Source organism: Nicotiana sylvestris, chromosome 6, assembly GCF_000393655.2.
Source record: "Nicotiana sylvestris chromosome 6, ASM39365v2, whole genome shotgun sequence".
Classification (NCBI taxonomy): Eukaryota; Viridiplantae; Streptophyta; class Magnoliopsida; order Solanales; family Solanaceae; genus Nicotiana; species Nicotiana sylvestris.
Window position 1 is genome coordinate 147,119,402 of NC_091062.1, and position 20,584 is coordinate 147,139,985.

A 20,584-nucleotide genomic window follows, 5' to 3' on the forward strand; every position below is an offset into this window, starting at 1 on the left:
CGAACCTCGAATTGTGCCTCGAGCCTCCTGAATACGGGCTATGGGATATCACAATGATCAGAAAATTGGGCTCTCCGATTTTAGCCGTGTACAGCAAGATCATGAGCAAGTTGTCAAGTGCCACATGTGTACTTAGTTAAAGGCTAATGACGTGACATAAAACTTACTATTTATAATTGTACCTAGGGAAGAAGGTCCTAGAATCAAGCCCTTTTTTAATGTCAATTATGAGGGCCATTGAAGAATGTGTAACAAGAGGCATGAATGTCAAATTCTTTGTAACAGGCAGTGTACTAAATGTTGTAGAATATTCTTCGCCAAATACTACTTGGTGGCAGACATTTATTTCATCTTTATGAGTACCATTCTTTACGGTAACAACGGTTTTAGCTATCCCCTGCCTTTGGCTCCACGTGTCACTTCCTTATGATCATTTAATATAACATATTTCACTTTATACAGTAAGACACCTTTATAATTTTGTTGTAAACCAATTTCCTTATATTGGATTCCTTTGCTCTTTCTCTCTAAAATGAGAAAAGGAAACTCATTAAAACTAAATTTGGTTAGTTTGGTTACAACTAGTATTGTATATATGATCTTTTTCAGAGGTTAGAAAATATAATACTAGTTGAAACTATTTTAAGACGGCCAAAACAAAAAGGGATCTTTACACAAATAGTCGGATAGATTTATTATTTATTTTTTCTCGCAGGTATACATATATTATGCACTAATTATACATAGTTATACATATGTTATTATATTTATATTATATATTTACTAGCTATTTCTAATTAAAGCGATTGGGTGAATGATTAATCGAGTTAATTCTTCAAACAAAAGAAAACAATTGGGTGGGGTTCCTCCCACCTTCCAACTTGAGGACGGGGTGTCATAAGTTGAGCCCAAACTAAAGGGCATTATGGTCATTACACACTAAGTTAGTTTAACGGTCGTTCAGGTAGTTAGTCAGTTAGAGATTTCCAAAAATTAGTTAGTGTATAAATATCTCATTTTGTACTCTTTGGGGTTAACAGAAGAAATACAACTTTGATTACTATCTTCTCTTTTCTCTCTCTCATTCATCTTCTTCCTCCTTCTGTTCTTGAAGCTGTCAACTATTTCATTTCGGTTTACTTTGTGGTATTTGAGCTTTTGCTCATAAATTCGAAGCTGAAAAATAAAATTATTGATTCAATCTTTTTCTGAAAGTGTCGATTTGGGAATTCATGAAAAGGGTTCTATTGAAGAACAATTAGAAGCCACAACTGGTATTGATTCCAGGGAGCGTGTGACTTAGACCAATGAAAACACGATGAATGAGATGAATTCAGTCGCCAGAGTTGATTACAATCATCCCCTTTTCTTGTCACGAAATTCATATTATCTCATTTCAATTAACTGAATATTTCTCTATTGAGCATAGATCTATGTGTGTTTCCATGTTAGGTCGAAACAAATTACGCTTAGCAGAATGGACGTGTAAGAAAGAAAGATTTCCTTTGACAATGTGAAATCATTGGGAATGTGTGAATACCATTGTATTATCTTGGATTATGAATTTTGTACCTAAAAGTTTGCTAGGAGGAATCATGTATGCATCGAGTGCACAAGTAGTTTGGGATGACATGTCTGAAAGATTTAACAAAATTTATGGCACATGATCCTTTAATCTTCACAGAGAAATTGCAAACTTGAACCAAGGAATTTCATCTGTGTCTGTGTACTACTCAAGACTCAAAGATTTGTGGGAAGAATTTGAGGCACTAGTGCCATCTCCAGGTTGTGATTGCCCAAAATCTAGAGATTTTGTGGTATACTATAGAAGCTGGAGTTGTATCAGTTCTTGATGAGGCCAAATGACTCGTATGCACATGCTAGGAGTCAGATTCTTATGAGAAGCCCTCTTCCAACTGTGAACCGAGCATATGCTATAATTGTTAGTTATGAAATCTAGAAATCAATGGCAGCAACTGCTGGAATACTGGGTTCAAATCCAGTTGCAAATGCAAGAACATATGGCACTCCACTATGCACAAGAACCACTGGCAATCAAATATTCCAAAAGAACTATAATCTATATTGTGAATATTGTAAGCTTAAAGGTCAGACCAAGGAGAATTGTTATAAGCTATTGGGATATCCTCCAGATTTTAAGCCAAAGATGAGAAGGGGAACTGGTAACAATGCAACCTACAATGTGGTCACTAAACATGATGCTACACAAACTGATCAGCTAGGGTACAATGAGTTTATTGATAACACTGCAAAAAATAATAACTCACAGAAACCTACAGCTTACGGCCAATCTGGAGATCAGCATGTATGAAGGCATCTTCAAAATGCCAACTTAAGTCAATTGGGCAATCTAGGAGCTTGTACTCTCAGCAAAGAATAATATGATCATATACTGTAGCTGCTCAACAAAATGCCCTCTGTCAACTCAGTTGTCAGTTTTTCAGCAAATGTGGCAGGTATATGCAATGCCTTATTAGCCTCTAGCTCTCCAAGATGGATAATAGATACACGAGCTACCAACCATATGGTAGCAGATATAGATCTGCTAGACAGTTCCACAGTTAAACAATCTCAGTATCCAAAGGAAGTATATATGCCAAATGGGGACCTGGCATATGTCACTCACACTGGAAGTAGCAGATTATCAGATAGTATTTCAGTTTCAAATGTGTTTCACATTTCACAGTTTAAATATAACTTGTTGTTAGTTGCTAAGTTAACCAAGGAATTACAGTGTTCAGCTACTTTCTTTCCTGATTTTTGTGTTTTTCAGGAGCTCTTCAGTGGGAGAATGAAGGGGATTGGTAGAGAATACTATGAGCTCTACATCTTTAAATGTCCGGAAACTAAGAGGAAAGAAGACATCATGTTAGCCGCTAGAAGTGAAGACTCACAAAAAAATCTAAACATGACTAATGTAGAGCTGTGGCACAAGAAATTTGGTCATGTGTCTACCGCAGTGATTAAGAAGCTCATTCATGTAAATGCAGATATTATAGCTAGCAAGTTAAATAAATGCATTGTTTGTCCATGTACAAAGCAAACAAGACTTTTATTTTTTACTAGTAGCATCAAGTCCACTGATTGTTTTGATTTGATTCATATGAAATTTATGAGGACCTTATAGAACTACCACTTGTGATGGAAATAAATACTTCTTAACAATAGTAGATGACTACTCTACAATGACTTGGGCTTTTCTACTAAACTGAAATTAGATGTGTGTAGTATCTTATGACATTTTCTTATTTTTGTCAAAACTCAGCATGACAAGAATGTAAGAGTAGTTAGAACGGATAATGGGATTGAGTTTCTAAACTCAATCTGCAGTAATCTATTTCAAAATCTAGGAACTGTTCATAAAAGAACATGTGCTTATACTCACCAATAGAATGGGGTAGCAGAAAGAAAGCACATGCATATTCTAGAAGTTACAAGAGCCATCAGATTTCAAGCTAGTATACCAATTAAATTCTTGGGTAAATGTATTTTAGCTGTTGTATATCTTATAAACATATTGCCCAGTCCGGTGATTGACAACCAAACTCCTTATAAAATGCTATATAACAGAAAATCATCATATTAGCATTTAAAAGTTCTGGGATGTATGTGTTATGCTAAGATCATTCACCAATATGACAAGTTAATGACAAGAACAAAACTAGCAATCCACAAGGGATATGTAGAGGTTCAAAAGGGATATGTGTTGTATGATTTAATAGAGAAAATCTTCTTTGTCAATAGAGATGTTGTATTTAAAGAAGATGTATTTCCATTCATACATCAGAAAATCAACAATAAACCTATATTTCCTAACCATGTGCCATTAGATCTCCAACATAGTTGGTATTTAAACTCTCAACAAGCTCAGTGATCATTTGATACAGAACAACCCATTAATCAACGATAACAACTTAGAAAACACAGACTCCTATGTTAGTGCAGACATGGGAGACTCCTATGTTAGTGCAGATATGTATCAAAGTCGTGATCTTTCTTTCACAGGAAAAACAGGAAACTATAATTGACACTTCACTATCAAGTACTGCTATTCAGCACACACACAATCAGTCACAAAGTTTTCCTAACACTACCTTAACATAACCAAAATACAAAAGGTTTAGCAGAGACAAAGAACCTCCAATTTGGATGAAAGATTTTGTATTCTCAAATATTAATCAAGAAGTTCCATATGCCATTTCAAAGTCCCTTTCATATGAAAAACTATCTCCTACTTATAAAACTTATATAGCTGCTACTTCAACTGAAATAGAACCTACATTATATAAAGAAGCTATCAGAGATCCTAGATAGATAGAGGCAATAAAGGCAGAAATTGATGCACTACAAACAAATCATACTTGGGACATTGTGTCTTTGCCAGAAGAAAAGATACCTATTGGATGCAAATGAATATACAAAATCAAATACAAAGCTACAGGAGAAGTTGAAAGATTTAAAGCAAGGTTAGTGGCAAAAGGATATAGCGAAAATGAAGGGATTGACTATCAAGAAACCTTCTCTCTTGTGGTAAACAAAATAGTTAGAACAATGCTATTGCTGCTGCAAGAAACTGAAACATACACCAAATGGATATTTATAATATATTTTTTCAAGGTGACCTCTATGATGAAATCTACATGGAACTTCCAAAGGGATTTAAGAGTTAGGGGAAGAACAAACCAGTATGCAGACTCATTAAATCCCTTTATGATCTGAAACAAGCCCCTAGACAGTGGAATATAAAATTAACTGAAGCACTTCTAAGGAATCAGTTTCAACAAAGCCAACTTGATCACTCACTATTCATCAAAAGAACTTCAGAAGGAGTCACTATGATATTAGTCTATGTAGATGACATGTTAATAATATGGGATAACTTGAAACTAATTGTTGTTCTAGGCATAGAATTTGCTAGATCCAAGCAAGGTATTCTAATGCATCAAAGGAAGTATGCATTAGAGCTTATATAAGAAGTTGGACTATCAGTTGCAAAACCTGTTGTTACTCTTTTGGATACTAACATTAAACTTACTACTAAGGAATATAATGACCACTGTAACAAATCAGAACAATCTAGGGCTGTCAAATTTGGCCCAAGCCCAAATGACCCGCCCAACCCATCCAAGGTTGGGTTGGTTATTGACCCGCCCATTTATTAACTTAGCCCATCTTGACCCAACCCATCTCAATCCAATTAAAGTTGGGCTAATTTTTAGCCCAAATTGATCCATGAGTAAGTTTGTCAAAATATCTGAGAAGTAATTTTATTTTTTGTTTAATATTTTAAATATGACCATAACAAAAGCAAAAAATCCTTATTTAGTAATTATACAATTTATAAGAAAATAACATATATTAATTAAAGTTTAATAAGAGTTGGGCGGGTTGTGTTATGACCCAAATTTTAACCCATTTTGACCCAACCTATCTTAGCCCAAGTAACTTTTGGGCGGGTCAAATGACCCGCCCAATTATTGACTCAACCCATTTTGACCCGCCCAAAATTGACCCAATCTTCCCATTTGACACCCCTAGAACAATCTAAGAGTGAACCTTTAGTAGATCAGAAGACTTATCAGAGGTTAGTGGGAAAGTTACTCTATTTAACTATGACTCGACCTGATATACATTCAGTGTTCAAACCTTGAGTCAATTTCTTCAACAACCTAAAAAATCTCATATAGAGGCAGCTCTTAGGATTGTCAGATATGTGAAGAATCAACCACGACAAGGTATTCTACTAAGCGGCAATAACAATAATACCATCACTGCCTACTGTGATGCAAACTGGGCTGCATGCCCATACTTCAAAAGATCTGTAATTGGTTATCTTATCAAGCTAGGAGATTCCTTAGTCTCTTGGAAATCCAAGAAACAAACTACTATGTCTAGAAGCTCTGCTGAAGCTGAATACAAGAGTATTACAGCCATTGTTGTTGAGATAATTTGGCTGCAATGATTGCTCAAAGAGATTGGAATAGAATTCAAACTTTCAGTTGAAGTCTATAGTGATAGCAAAGTTGCAATGCAGATTGCAGCTAATCCTGTTTATCATGAATGAATCAAACACATCGAGATAGATTGCCATTTTATAAGGGAGAAAATCACTCAAGGTCTGATAACAACTAAATACATCAATACCAAAGATCAACTTGCAGACCTCCTTATGCAGAGTTCAACATAGCTATTTGAGTTCCAAGCTAGGAGTTTACAATATTTTTGGACTACCTATCTTGAGGGGGAGTGTTGAGAAATGAACTATTTGACGAAAGGGCATTATAGTCATTACACACTAAGTTAGTTTTACGGTAGTTCAGGTAGTTATTCAGTTAGAGATTTCCAGAAATTAGTTAGTGTATAAATATCTCATTTTGTGCTCTTTGAGGTTAACAGAAGAAATACAACTCTGATTACTATCTTCTCTTTTCTCTCTCTCGTTCATCTTCTTCCTCATTCTGTTCTTGAAGTTGTCAACTATTATATTTCAGTTTACTTCAATAGGCTAGTAGCCCCTTTTGCTAATACTATTAATTTTAATATATAACTTTTTCTAGAACATGTCCTGTCATTAACCAAACACTGAAAAAATTAGAAAAAATATTGTATGGGTTAAAATCTGATTGGAGTAATCTTGTCTAAGAGATGGTAACTAAGAGTTGATTAGGCCGAGGTCACACTTAAGGAATGACATATTGGAGAGTTGAGCAGTTAAGGTCGAGGTCGAGCACTCAGACTGACTCAAACGGCTAGTTTAGTAATAAGATATTTTAAAAGAATATTCCTAAGAATATTCTCTACACTTGTACTTTCAGTTAGGTGGGGGAAATATCCCATATAAGTAGGAATAGAGAGAGAAGAGAAAGGTATGTAATATTCTATATGATAAGCTCTCTAGAAAAGTTGACTCTCAAGTAACTGTTTAACCCAAAAATAGTTTTCAAGGTCAAAGCAATAATTTTATATGACGGGCCACAAGTAACCGATTCAGTCCGAAAGATATAAAATTTCGTTAATACAACGTGATAGAGAAGTGAGAAATAAATTCAATGACAAATAATATAATAAAAATAAAGCAGAGAAGAAAGAATTCTTATTGAATGATCCTTGATAGGATAATGAGCCGAACAGAGCTTGAAGGGCCGAATTATGGCTAACTTGGGAGCAAGATACTATGAATTACAATGTATAGATATGTAGAGAAGAAAATTAGATTTCCTGATGGTGGTAAAAGTATGTCTATTTATAGGGCTAAATCTAAGTAACCAGTCTCCTTGAATTATGGGTCCATTATGATCATTTACTCAATCCATCCATTACTTTTGGAAGACTTGCAACAACTAGCTGTGTAAATGCTGGAATTTCGTAACTAATGAGTTAATTCCATAACTGATGAGTTAATTCCGTAATTAATGAGTCAATCTCATGCTTGTTGAGTCAATCTCGTGCCTGTTGAGTCAATCCCATACCTGTTGAGTCAATCCCGTGTCTGTCTGGGCTATTTCATGATGATCAGTTCCGGGCTAATAGGCACGGTATGAGTTTGTTCGGTCCCGGGGGTATTTAACATATCATCTTTACATGTCATTCTTCACTTTTCTTCAAACTTTACTAATACGTGTCGCCATTTAATAGACCCACATGGCGAGTCTAATTTTTAATAATACAGATAGTCCCTCCACTTTCCGGTTACTCACTATGATGTGACCGGGAAGTGGAAGATTTTATCCTTTTCATCCTTGCCTTTGCCTCATTAAAAACCTTGCCAGAAAAACCCAATAGGGACAAAAACCGGACGAAGGAATAAAGAGTGCAGAACTTAGATATTCAGATTATAACTCCGTCGCTTATGTTCCTTTCGTCAGTAATCGGTTGGTTTACCCCCTGTCTTGTTTCGGGGTTTGAAGACAAATCCTTGCCTTACGTTTGCAAAGTTTGATATATATATTTCGGCTTTATTTTCTGCCTATTTTAATGTTTGGGTTTTTGTTTCACCCTTTAACTTTTCATTAAAAATGCTTCAATGCTCCGTGACTTTTTTGAATAAGCACGAATTATAAAAGAGGGCCCTTTTATGAACGACACTTAATGAAGAAGACGTCTCAACTTCATAATGGTGTAAATATACAAAAGAGAGATAGGAATTTTCACATGTTTTTCTTTAACAATGTTTTGAAGAAAGTTTTTACATTTAACTTTCATAACATTTCACATGTGTTTGTGTATCGTCTATAACTCATTTTGCATTTTTTTTTTCTTTTAACAAATTCGATATAAGTTTGGACTCGTAACTGTTTTTTTTTTGCAACAGTTTTTTTTAATTAGTACAAGGAGATAACTATTTTTGTTTACAACAGTTTTAAATATAAGGGTATGAATTTTTACCCATAACTATTTTTATTAATAATAATTTTCATTTGAATACAAGGGTAATGCTTTTTCATCTGTAACTATTTTCAGTTACAACAGTTTTTGAATAAATACAAAGATGTGCATTTTTACCCGTAACTAATATTCTGCCTTTAACCTTTTTTGAAACATTCGTTTATATTTACGAATATGTTTTCAAAGGTTTTCGAGTCAGGCTTGTGTTTTTGGCTCGTGACTTTGCTCTTAACTTTCGATTTGTTGGGTAGACCTTAGGCTTGACTTGAATTTTGATTTTTCTAGTCTTCTTTGCCTTCCATATATATAGTCCCCAAGTGTTAGAGCTTTGAAGTATGAAATCTCGAGCATCTGATTATTCCTTCTCATACGGGAGTATGAGAAGGAAAAATATACGGGACGTCTCCTGAAAAGGAAAAACTCGAGTAGATGATGACAGGAAACGCTATGAAGAGGACGTCTCCTTTTCATTCAGGAGTAAAATAGGATCGATTGATCCGAGTAGACTTTTAGTCTGAGGGAATATTAATCCCGGTAGGATTTACAAGAGTATTGACCCCATTAAAATTTATGGGAGTATTGACCCCGGGAAGACATTGACTTTGAGGGAGTATTGATCCCAAATAAATATATATCTTAGTAGATTTGTCCTGAAGAGACATTTAATCTGATTGGATTTTGAATCTAAATTGGAGTATATGAAATTTACGGGATAATCGATCCGAGTCATAATACAATTAGCCATTAAGAAAGGCTTAGATATTTAGCTTGAATGGTCGTTGTTGGACCGAATATAAGTCGCGTGTTTGTTCAAAGTGAACTTTATTCTGGTGGCTTATTTGCATACATTTATCTTGACTTAGATGTAACACTCTCGTTTTTTATCGTGGGATTCTTGACTCTGACATGGAGTCCTTGATCCTTTTTGTGTACGTGTAGTTTATATATTTTTAAAGAACTCATTCAACAATGTTTGAAGTGTTTATGCTTGATATGAGTAATACAACTAACTGAGTTGAGCTGGTAAATAATGTCAGGTCAAATTGATTAATCTTCAAGTATGAGTAATCTCCCTAGTGTTTGAGTTTTGAGGTATGAGAACTCAAACACTGGGATCATAATTTGACAATCCGCGGTCTAATAGTCCCCAGTATGATAGTTAATTTCGATATTGATGGACTTTTAGATGGTCCAGTTTCAACATAAGGACGATACCGAAGCTCTTTTTATCAAATACTTCGTACTCTGGCCGGGAACTACGGAGGTTCCAAAATGTTGTCGAGGATCATGCCATATCTTGATTTGAGCTATTCATACTAACTTTGATGAGTTTTTGATTTGAAGCCTTATTACCGGAGTAATTTTCACTACTTTCTTTATAAATTTCTCGCATCATATATTTTGTTTGTTTGGTCCATGTGGCATTTTAGCTTTTGGAGCCTTGAATATTCTCAAATATAATTCTCCTCCAACAAGGCAGGTAGTACGGGATGAGACACACTCAGAGTTATCGAGAGCATGCTTATCTTTGGGTAAAGTCTCATTCTGCAAGTAATAAATGAATTTATTATGCCAATTCCAAATTAAATTAGTCAGGCTTACCTCATTTTCATTCTAATTGATGATAGATCAGAAGTCGCCTAAATAAGAGATAGATCGATCCCGAGACTGTTTGATTCGGAAAAGATATTTCTCAATAAGTGCCCGGAGTTGCTTTCTAAGTCGGTGATATCAGCAGTACATCTGAGACTAACACATCCGGCTCGATTTTCTTGGGCTGGTTAGTTTTCTTGGATTTGATCAATCGTTAAATCAATATTTTTGCTCTGAATCCCCAAGCTAATTTAAGCCATGTAGCATATGATTCATACTCGGCTTTGTTGTTAGTAATAAAATAACTTTTATGAATTATCTAACTACTTTCCCTGATAGGCATTAAGCATTGTCCCTAACTCGGAAAGTTTAGTACTTGTGGACCTAATTGTGTACAAGGTCCAGATCCCGAGAATTATTCCAGAAATAACATGTTCGGGTAATATGTTCGAGCTAAGATTAATCATGAAATCTGCTAAATTTGTGATTTTATAGTCGTACGTGGCTGATAAACAATATAATATTCACTTAGTTTGACTACTCATTTAGCTAGCCTTCCTGACAGTTCATGTTTATGCAAAATATTGTGTAATGAAAATGTAGTGACTACGGGAATTGAATGACATTGAAAATAAAGCCTTAGATTTAGGGCAACTACAATTAATGCCAACTTATCAAAATGTAGATATGTAGTTTCCGTATCTAAGAGCATTTTATAATAGATAGGAGAATGTGTACCTTTATCTTCTTGAATTAAAATTGCATTTACTGAGACATCCGAGATAATTTGGTGTACCAGCAATCATCTTTCTCCTCAGAATTTTGAAAGTAATGATGCGTTGTTGTTAGATAGCACGTTCGAATAATTCGACTTTTCGGACTAAACCGATCTTTCGAAGTTCTGTAACTTTATCTTTTATTATTTGACTCTAGTTTCTTCTTTTGCTTGACCGGATTATACCGCGGGTCAATATTGAGCATATAAACTTTTACCTCAGGTGGTACACCTGTTATGTAAGCATGGAGGCAAGCAAAGCAATTTTTGTTAGCATGTAAAAGTTTAATCAACTTACCTTTAAATTCGGTGTCGAGTCTTGACCAACGCAATCTTTCATATTTGGGAAGTCAATGATAATTTCTAGTTCTTCAACATTTGACCTCGTGGTTTCTGATGCCTTCGATTCAATGATTGCTTCCGAAAATATTTGTATAATTGTCCAAGGTTATTAATGAACATTCCTTCCTCGTGATCTATTCCATCCCGCAGCTATCTCTTCTTTTTTAGTTGTTAGGTGTGATATCTTTATAAGCAATCTCGTGGGTGTTTTACCCATGTTCCTCCTAAACTTCATTCTTCTCCTATGAAATTTTACAATTTAGCAAGGTAACTCCTTATCTGTTCGGGTAGATCCGGATCTTTTCCAGCCCGTAAAGAAAATCTCGTATCTCTTTTGCTCGGACCTATTTTTAGATTTTTGCTTTTAGATTCGGATCACCCAAGAATCACATCTACTTGATCTCCGGACCTGTTTTTGACTTTCGATTGAATGAATGTGTCTTCCTCTATTCGAAGCTTTGTATTATATCGAATGTAAATTTTACTCCTCAGTTCCGGGAAGATCCGACGTTATTCTTCTGACTCCTTCAATCATATCCGGAATCACCTCGGTTTGGTTTTCGAACCTGTTTTTGGACACTTATTAGTGTCGATTCGACTTACCGTGTCTTCTTCTGTTTAAATTCTGGTGCTGCAACGGTTATGCATATCATTCTCGTAGGATAGATAGGAATTCCCGGAGGTGTTCTATCCGCTCGTTCTGTTCCTTGATCTGTTTCTATAAGGTTAGAACTAAATTTTGCAAATTAAAATTACCTGGTGTATCTGAACCTCGTGTTCCGGAACTGTTGCGTACAGATCAGTTATAATCAGTTCTGCTACAGATAGTTGCGGTACTAATAAATCGATGTACATTCTCTATTTTTCTCTGCTTGTTACTTACATATCATTATCATGGCTATTCTTTCCTTTTTATTTTGCATGGTACGCCGTCTCCAACTTGGTTGTCCTCAACTGTGTTGATTGGTAAATTTCGGCCATGATACAGGTTTAAACTGAAAACAAGTGAATATTAACAAAAATTGTTACTATCTTTGGATGAATAGCAAATTTGCTTGAGTTTCCGGTAACGGAACCAAACTGTTTAACCCAAAAAATAGTTTTCAAGGTCAAAGCAATAATTTTATATGACGGGCCACAAACAACCGATTCAATCCGAAAGATATAAAATTTCGTTAATACAACGTGATAGAGAAGTGAGAAATAAATTCAATGACAGATAATATAATAAAAATAAAGCAGAGAAGAAAGAATTCTTATTGAATGATCATTGATAGGATAATAAGCCCAACAGAGCTTGAAGGGTCGAATTATGGCTAACTTGGGAGCAAGATGCTATGAATTACAATGTATAGAATTGTATAGAAGAAAATTAGATTCCCCTGATGGTGGTAAAAGTATGTCTATTTATAGGGCTAAATCTAAGTAACTAGTCTCCTTGAATTATGGGTCCATTATGAGCATTTACTCAATCAATCCATTACTTTTGGAAGACTTGTAACAGCTGTGTAAATGCTGGAATTCCGTAACTGATGAGTTAGTTCCATAACTGATGAGTTAATTCCATAACTGATGAGTTAATTCCGTAATTAATGAGTCAATCTCATGTCTGTTGAGTCAATTCTGTGCCTGTTCTGGGCTATTTCATGATGATCAGTTCCGGGCTAACAGGCACGGTATGAGTATGTTCGGTCCCGGGGGTGTTTCACATATCATCTTTACATGTCATTCTTCACTTTTCTTCAAACTTTACTGACATGTGTCGCCATTTAATAGACCCACATGGCGAGTCTAATTTTTACCAATACAGTAACTACAAACATTGTCTTTACAAAAGATTCAATTTGTTGCTGGTCCCAAACTTTCTCACATCAGATCCTAGAAAGCTTTTTAAATTCCCACGTTTGATTGTCTTACATCTTTGTTAGAGAGAAAATCATCCACCTCATTGAATATTTGGGCGAATCATTCTCTCTATTTATATTTATTGCCATTTATAATATTAATTGCTTGTCATTATCCCCTCATTCATTCATAAGAATATTATTAAACACTCCCTTGGTATTTAATAGCCTTGAATGCGGTTTTACATTATTAATATCTATTAATCTCGAATCTAAGATTTATTATGTTTAACTAGAATTTGCCCATTTATCATTTTATTTAATTAGTTTAACAAAAGGGCTTAGCACTTTTTGTTCAAACAAGTATATTTCTTAGAAAACATTATAAGTTGAAAGTGATTAGTTTATCACCCTTGTTTCCAAGAAACTTATTCAATTTCTCAGATTATGGAGTAAATTTATAGTACGGCAAAATAAAATTCATTTTTCTGTTTAAAAAAAAAAAAATCGTCGGCAGTGTTTGGATAACACTTCATTTTCTCGTCATTATAGCCCCAACAAACATGCCTGATATTTAATAAATATGCAGTTAATTCAATAGGTTTGGAATATCCAAGTTAGTCAAATGGTATGAACTAGAAGGTAGTGGTGGTGGTGAATTCAACCCGAGCTAGCTAGCTGAGAGTTTGCATTAAGAGCAAGAGGATAGTGACAGGAAAATTATGTTCTTCCATATATATATATATATATATATATATATATATATATATATATATATATATATATATATATATATATATACTGAGTATTTTATTGTCACCACAAGCTTTCGAAGGCCGCTCTTTTTGAAAAATTTGATGTGATACGATACGACTCGTCAAAGGAAGAACTGGAAAACCAGCTAACTTGGTTTGAGATAAGCTGACAAAATTTAAGGAAGATTGACTATGTATTGGGAAAAATTGTACACATAGAACTTTCTTGCAATACATAGTGGTTGGCTTCGAATCAAATGAAGCCTATATAGATGTTCACTCCTATTTCCTCTAAAGCTCTCCCTATGGGGAACACAATCAGTCCATACAAGGATCTACTGAGTCATCCACCCGGACTAATTCAACCTTGTAGCATATCTTGCAGCCCTTAGACCGGTCTCCCCTCATTCATGCCTTCCTTCAAGTGACATGTTGAGACACGTGGACTGGTCAAATAGTCAAAGAATTATAATTAGTCAAGAGGCACGGGTAGCAGTAAAAACGAGCAAAGGCAAAGGAAGAGGCACGGGAGGACATTTGGAGGATTCAGCGCCCGTACCTATTTAAATCATTTATCAAAAGGAATGGATCTGACCATAATAAAGAGCGCAGATATGAAATTCGACAGACATTAAATACTGGATACGTTAGAGAATTTGTATTAGTTACAATGATTGTGTAACGTAGCATTCAATGTCTTTAATTATTCATAATAGCCTCATTATGATTTGGAGGAAACGCATATCTTCAAGATACCTATAAAAGGGAGGTATCTGGTCATTTGTAAACACAAGATACAATTGGAATATACTTTGATTCACTTGTTTTTCTCTTGATTACGCTCTGGTTACTCTAAATTACTTTCTTCTACATATTCTTTTGATTATCAGTAACCCATGTTCTTCTAAATTCTAACTTTGACTTAAATTCTATTTTTTGGTTAAACAAATTGGTTCCGTTACCGGGAATCTGATAATCTATTTTCTTTACACTTGACCTTCCTTGTTACATCAATTATGTCGAATAACAATGACAACACCCCAGGAAACCAAGAGAATTAACAAAGTCAGGGAGGCCCACAGAATATTAACATTCAAGTTCCTACTCCGCAGGACTCTCCACGGCAATCTCGTGAGGGTACTCCTGATGGATCTCAAATAAACGAGTATGCTCAATTTGAAAATGTTGAAGCTGTTGATGAAGCTTTGCAGAAATTAATTACTGCTCAGGTCAACAAAGCTGTTGAGGCGTTTGTTAACCAGTTACCTGTTGCAACACCCACACCTTCTCCAAATAATAACAATATAGAAAACCCTTATTCCGGGCTTGTTAACTCAGGCAGAGGTGGAACTCCCAGTAAACCGCAGGAGAGAGAACCAGGTAATGTAATTAATTCTGATTTACAAAATTTAGTACTAACCTTGCAGAAACAGCTCAAGGAGCAAAGTGAACGCATAGAGCAGATACTCGGGGTGCCGCCCATAATCAAAGGGGTAGACATCGAAAGATATTCGCAACAACCCTGGAAGCCAAGTGTTGCCCCACAAAAAGTTCAAAATGCCTGATATTCCAAAGTATGATGGAACAACAGACCCACGAGACCACGTGACTGCATTCACAACGGGCGTAAAAGGCAATGATTTGACTAAGCAGGATATCGAATCGGTATTAGTCAAGAAATTTGGTGAAACACTCACCAAAGGAGCACTAACATGGTATTCCCTTTTACCTAAAAATTCTATAAACTCTTTTGCTGAGCTTGCAGATTCTTTCATCAAAGCACACTCGGGAGCCCAAAAAGTGGAAAAAAGAATGGAGGATATTTTCAAAATTAAGCAAGGAGATTCAGAATTGCTTAGAGAATTCGTGGACAGATTTCAACGCGAAAGAATGACATTGCCGCGTGTATCTGATAACTAGGTAGTTATAGCTTTCACAAGCAATTTGAATGAAAAAAGCTCGGAAGTTACGAGGAGACTCAAGGAGAGCCTTCGAGAATTCCCAGCTACAACATAGAATGATGTTTATAACAGGTATAACATGAAGTTGAGGAAGATACTGTTCCCCGATCTCAAAAAGAAGAAAGTATACGTTCAATATGTAAAGAGAACGAAAAAAGATCCGGTAAAAACAAGTACAAGCCCTATATGGGACCTGCGGGGAAAGACTCGCGGTCAAAACAAGATAATTAGAGGCATGATTACAGATCAAGAAACAGAGAATCAGGTTCTTCATCAAGATTTAGGAACGAAAGAAACAACTATGAGTCACGGGATGATGATAGAAATTTTAAAGCGAGATTCAGAGGTTACAACTTCAATGTCAGCACCTCCGAGCTCGTAGTTGTTTTGAAAAGCATGGGAGATAAGGTTCGATGGCCAAAGGAAATGAGATCAAATCCAAACAGGTGCAACCCTGACCATTGATGCGAGTTCCATAATGATAACGGGCATAAAACAGCAGATTGCAGATTTTTACAAAGTGAAATTGATCATTTATTAAAACAAGGATATCTTACTGAGTTGTTCAGCGAGAAAGGCAAGCAAGCTTACATGAAGAACAGGCAGGAGCCTCCAAAACCACCTTCTCCCAAAAGAACTGTTAACGTTATAAGTGGGGGTGAAGACATCAATGGTGTGTCATATACTGCAGCTAACAAAACTTCCAAAGTAACTATTACCCAAGGGAAACAGGTGCGACATGTTCTAGAAGAAGGCAATATTACATTCAATGATGCAGATACAAATGGCGTATCAATCCCTCATAACGATGCATTGGTAATATCTTTAATTGTGCATGATACTAATGTGAAACGAGTTTTGATTGATCCAAGTAGTTCCGTGAACATTATTTTGCTAAGAGTGCTACGTGAGATGCAAGCTGAAGATGGAGTAATATCAAAGGCACATACTCTATCTGGATTTGATAATTCTAGTGTCGTCACAAAAGGAGAGGTAACACTCACTACTTTTGTTGAAGGGGTCGTCAAAGATACAAAGTTCCAGGTAGTAAACATGGAGATGGCTTACAACATGATTCTGGGGAGACCGTGGATCCATGAAATGGATGTTGTTCCTTCAACCTTGCATCAAGTTATCAAATTTCCATCGCCATGGGGAATTTGTCAAATTCACGGAGATCAATATACGTCCAGGGCTATTAACTCCGTTGCAGATACAAGCACGAGAAGTGGAGGCAAATAACAATCACAGAAGGCAGTTGAGGACATCACAACACAAACCTCAACTGAACAAGAGCGAACAGATGTAGACTCAAGGCCTGATACCATTCAAGAACCAGAAGAGAATGAAGATATCAAAACAACGATAGAGGAATTAGAACCTGTCGTGTTATTCGCTCAATTGGTTGATAAAAAAGTCTATGTCGGAGCTAATCTTGACCAAGGAATGAAAGGTAAGTTAATTGAATTTTTGAAAACTAACATGGACTATTTTGCTTGGTCCCACTCCAACATGACAGGAATACCACCGGAGATGCTGACTCATAAACTAAATGAAGATCCGTCATATCCTCCTGTGAAGCAAAAGAAAAGAAAGCAGGGAACTTTCAAGAATCAGGTGATTCAAGAAGAAGTCCAAAAATTGCTAAAAAATGGTTCCACTCGAGAGGTAAAATATCATAACTGGTTAGCCAATACTATTGTGATTTTGAAGAAAAATGGTAAGTGGCGGGTTTGTATAGATTATACAGATCTTAACAAAGCCTGCCCTAAAGATTCTTTTCCACTACCACATATAGATCAATTGATTGATGCAACTGCAGGTCACGAATTGTTAAGTTTTTTAGATGCATATTCAGGTTATAATCAGATTAAAATGGATCCGACAGATGAAGAAAAAACTTCAATCATAACAGATAGGGGGTCTTAGTGTTATAAAGTAATGCCCTTTGGTCTAAAGAATGCAGGTGCAACGTATCAGAGGTTAGTTACCAAAATGTTTCAGGAATATTTAGGAAAGACAATGGAGGTATATATAGATGATATGCTTGTTAAAACTCAGTACTCAAAAAATCACATATCACACTTATCTGACACATTTTCAATTTTGTGCAAATTTAATATGAAATTAAATCCCGAAAAATGTGCATTTGGCGTTGCATCAGGCAAGTTTTTGGGTTTTCTTGTTTCTAACCGTGGAATTGAAGTAAATCCTACACAGATTAAAGCCATTGAGGAAATCCCTAACATACTTTCAAACAAGAAAAAAGTTCAAAGATTAACAGGGAGAATTGCAGCCTTGGGAAGATTCATCTCTAAATCATCATAGAAGTATTTTAAATTCTTCTCAGCCCTTAAGAAGCAGGATCATTTTGAATGGAAAGAGGAATTTCAATAAGCACTTAGGAATTTGAAAACGTACTTATCAAATCCACCTTTGTTGGCAAAACAAAGGCTGGGGAAAAGCTACTCCTCTACCTTGTTGTTTCGGAAGTGACGGTAAGTGTTGTTTTGGTCCGAGAAGAGCAAGGTAAACAATCACCTATCTATTATGTGAGTAAATCTTTGTTAGATGCAGAGACGAGGTATCCTCAGTTAGAAAAGCTTGCACTTGCGTTAATCATGGCATCTAGAAAGTTATGACCTTACTTTCAGTGTCATCCTATCATTGTGGTAACTACCTACCCTTTACGTAACATATTACATAAGCATGAGTTATCAGGTTGGTTAGCTAAGTGGGCAATAGAGTTAAGTGCATATGAAATTGCATACCAACCTAGAACTGCTGTAAAATCACAAGTATTAGCTGATTTCGTGGCTGATTTTAGTCAGGGAATACAGTTAGAAACAGAAAAAGAATTACATGTGTTCAATGGAGCTAACCCAGGAACTTGGACTTTATTCACTGATGGCTCATCTAACGTGTGAGGAGCAGGTTTGGGGGTAGTATTGGTACCACCTACGGGTGAAACCATTCGGCAAGCTATTAAATGTCATTCCATAACTAACAATGACGCAGAATATGAGGCTATGATTGCAGGTTTAGAACTGGCACGGGAACTTGGCATAAATCAGATTATAATCAAGAGTGATTCACAACTCGTAGTTAATCAAATGCTGGGGACTTATACAGCCAGGGAAGCAAGGATGCAGCAGTACTTGGAAAAGGTACGGGAATTGATAAAACAATTTCAAGATTGGAAAATTAGACAAATACCCAGGGACGAAAATCTTGAAGCAGACGCCCTAGCAAATCTCGCATCTGCGGCCGACGTGGCAAACAATGCAAATGCCTCAGTGATACATTTATTTCATTCAGTTCTTGATCCTGATGCGAATGAGGTAAATTTTAATAACTTAACCTGGGATTGGAGGAACGAAATTGTTGCTTTTTTGCAGTATGGAACCGTCCCTGATGACAAGAAAAAGGCTTATGCGCTTCGAAGGCAGGCTGCTCGATACTGCTTGAAACAAGGCAATCTATATCGTAAAATATTCGGTGGACCCTTAGCAAGATGTCTTGGACCTTCGAAAATAGAGTATATAATGAGAGAAATACACGAGGGTCATTGCGGGAATCACGCAGGTGGAAGATCACTGGTAAGAACCTTAATTAGGGCAGGTTATCACTGGCTTAAAATGGAAGAGGAGGCAGAAAGTTTCGTGGCCAAATGTGATAAATGCCAGAGGTACGGTAATAATATGCATAGACCTGCGGAATTAGTACATCCGGTCATTGCGTCGTGGCCATTTATGAAATGGGGAATGGATATCGTAGGTCCATTACCGAAGCAAAAGGACATGTAAAATTTTTGCTTGTTCTCACTGATTATTTTACTAAATGGGTAGAGGCAGGTGCATTCAAATAGGTGCGAGAAAAGGAAGTTAGAGACTTTATTTGGCAGAATATCATATGTCGATTTGGAGTACCAAAGGAAATCGTATGTGATAATGGTCCTCAGTTTATTAGAGCTCAGATCACGGAATTTTTTCAAAGCTGGCAAATTAAAAGGATTATGTTAACACCCTATCATCCGGTGGGTAATGAACAGGAAGAATCAACGAACAAAGTCATTATCAATAATTTAAAGAAACGACAAGAGGAATCAAAAGAAAACAGGCCTGAAGTGTTACCTGGAGTTTTATGGGCATATCGCACAACTACAAAAACAAGTACATGAGAAACACCGTTCTTATTGGTTTATGGAGCTGAGGCTTTAATTCCAGTTGAGATAGGGGAACCAAGTACACGATTCACACAGGCGACACAAAAATATAATGACGAGGAGATGTAGGTCAACCTAAATTTACTCGAGGGGCGGAGAGAAGTTGCTTTAATAAGAATGGCAGCACAAAACCAAGTCATAGAACGATACTACAATAGAAAAGCACGCCTCCGAGTCCCGTATGTTTTTCCTTTTCAGGAAAAGGACCAAACGAGAGAAACTATCAAGTGCTCGAGGCTTCATACTTCAACACTCAAACACCTGGAGGACTACATAATATACACGGACATATGTATAAAGAAGGCAAAGCAGATTAAGGAAAAATCAAGCCTGAAAGAGTCAAGTACAGAGTAAAAGTCATAAAGCCACGAGCTAAGGCTAAAGAAAAACCTCACTATCGTTAGGGTAAAGGCTATGTAATAAAATGGGTTATAAGGAAAAACCCCGTGTCTATTATTCTTCTTTTGAATCTGTTACAAGAAAAATAGTTACGAGAAAGTTATAGATGTAATTCAAATACATGTAAAGTTTTATTCGGAACTAGACAAGGTTCAAAAATAAAATCTTGTCAAAGTTATTTTAGAGAAACATGTGTATTCCTATTTCTTTTGTCATATGATAATACCATTATAAAGTTGAGACGTCTTCTTCATTAAGTATTGGAATATAAAAGGGCCCTCTTT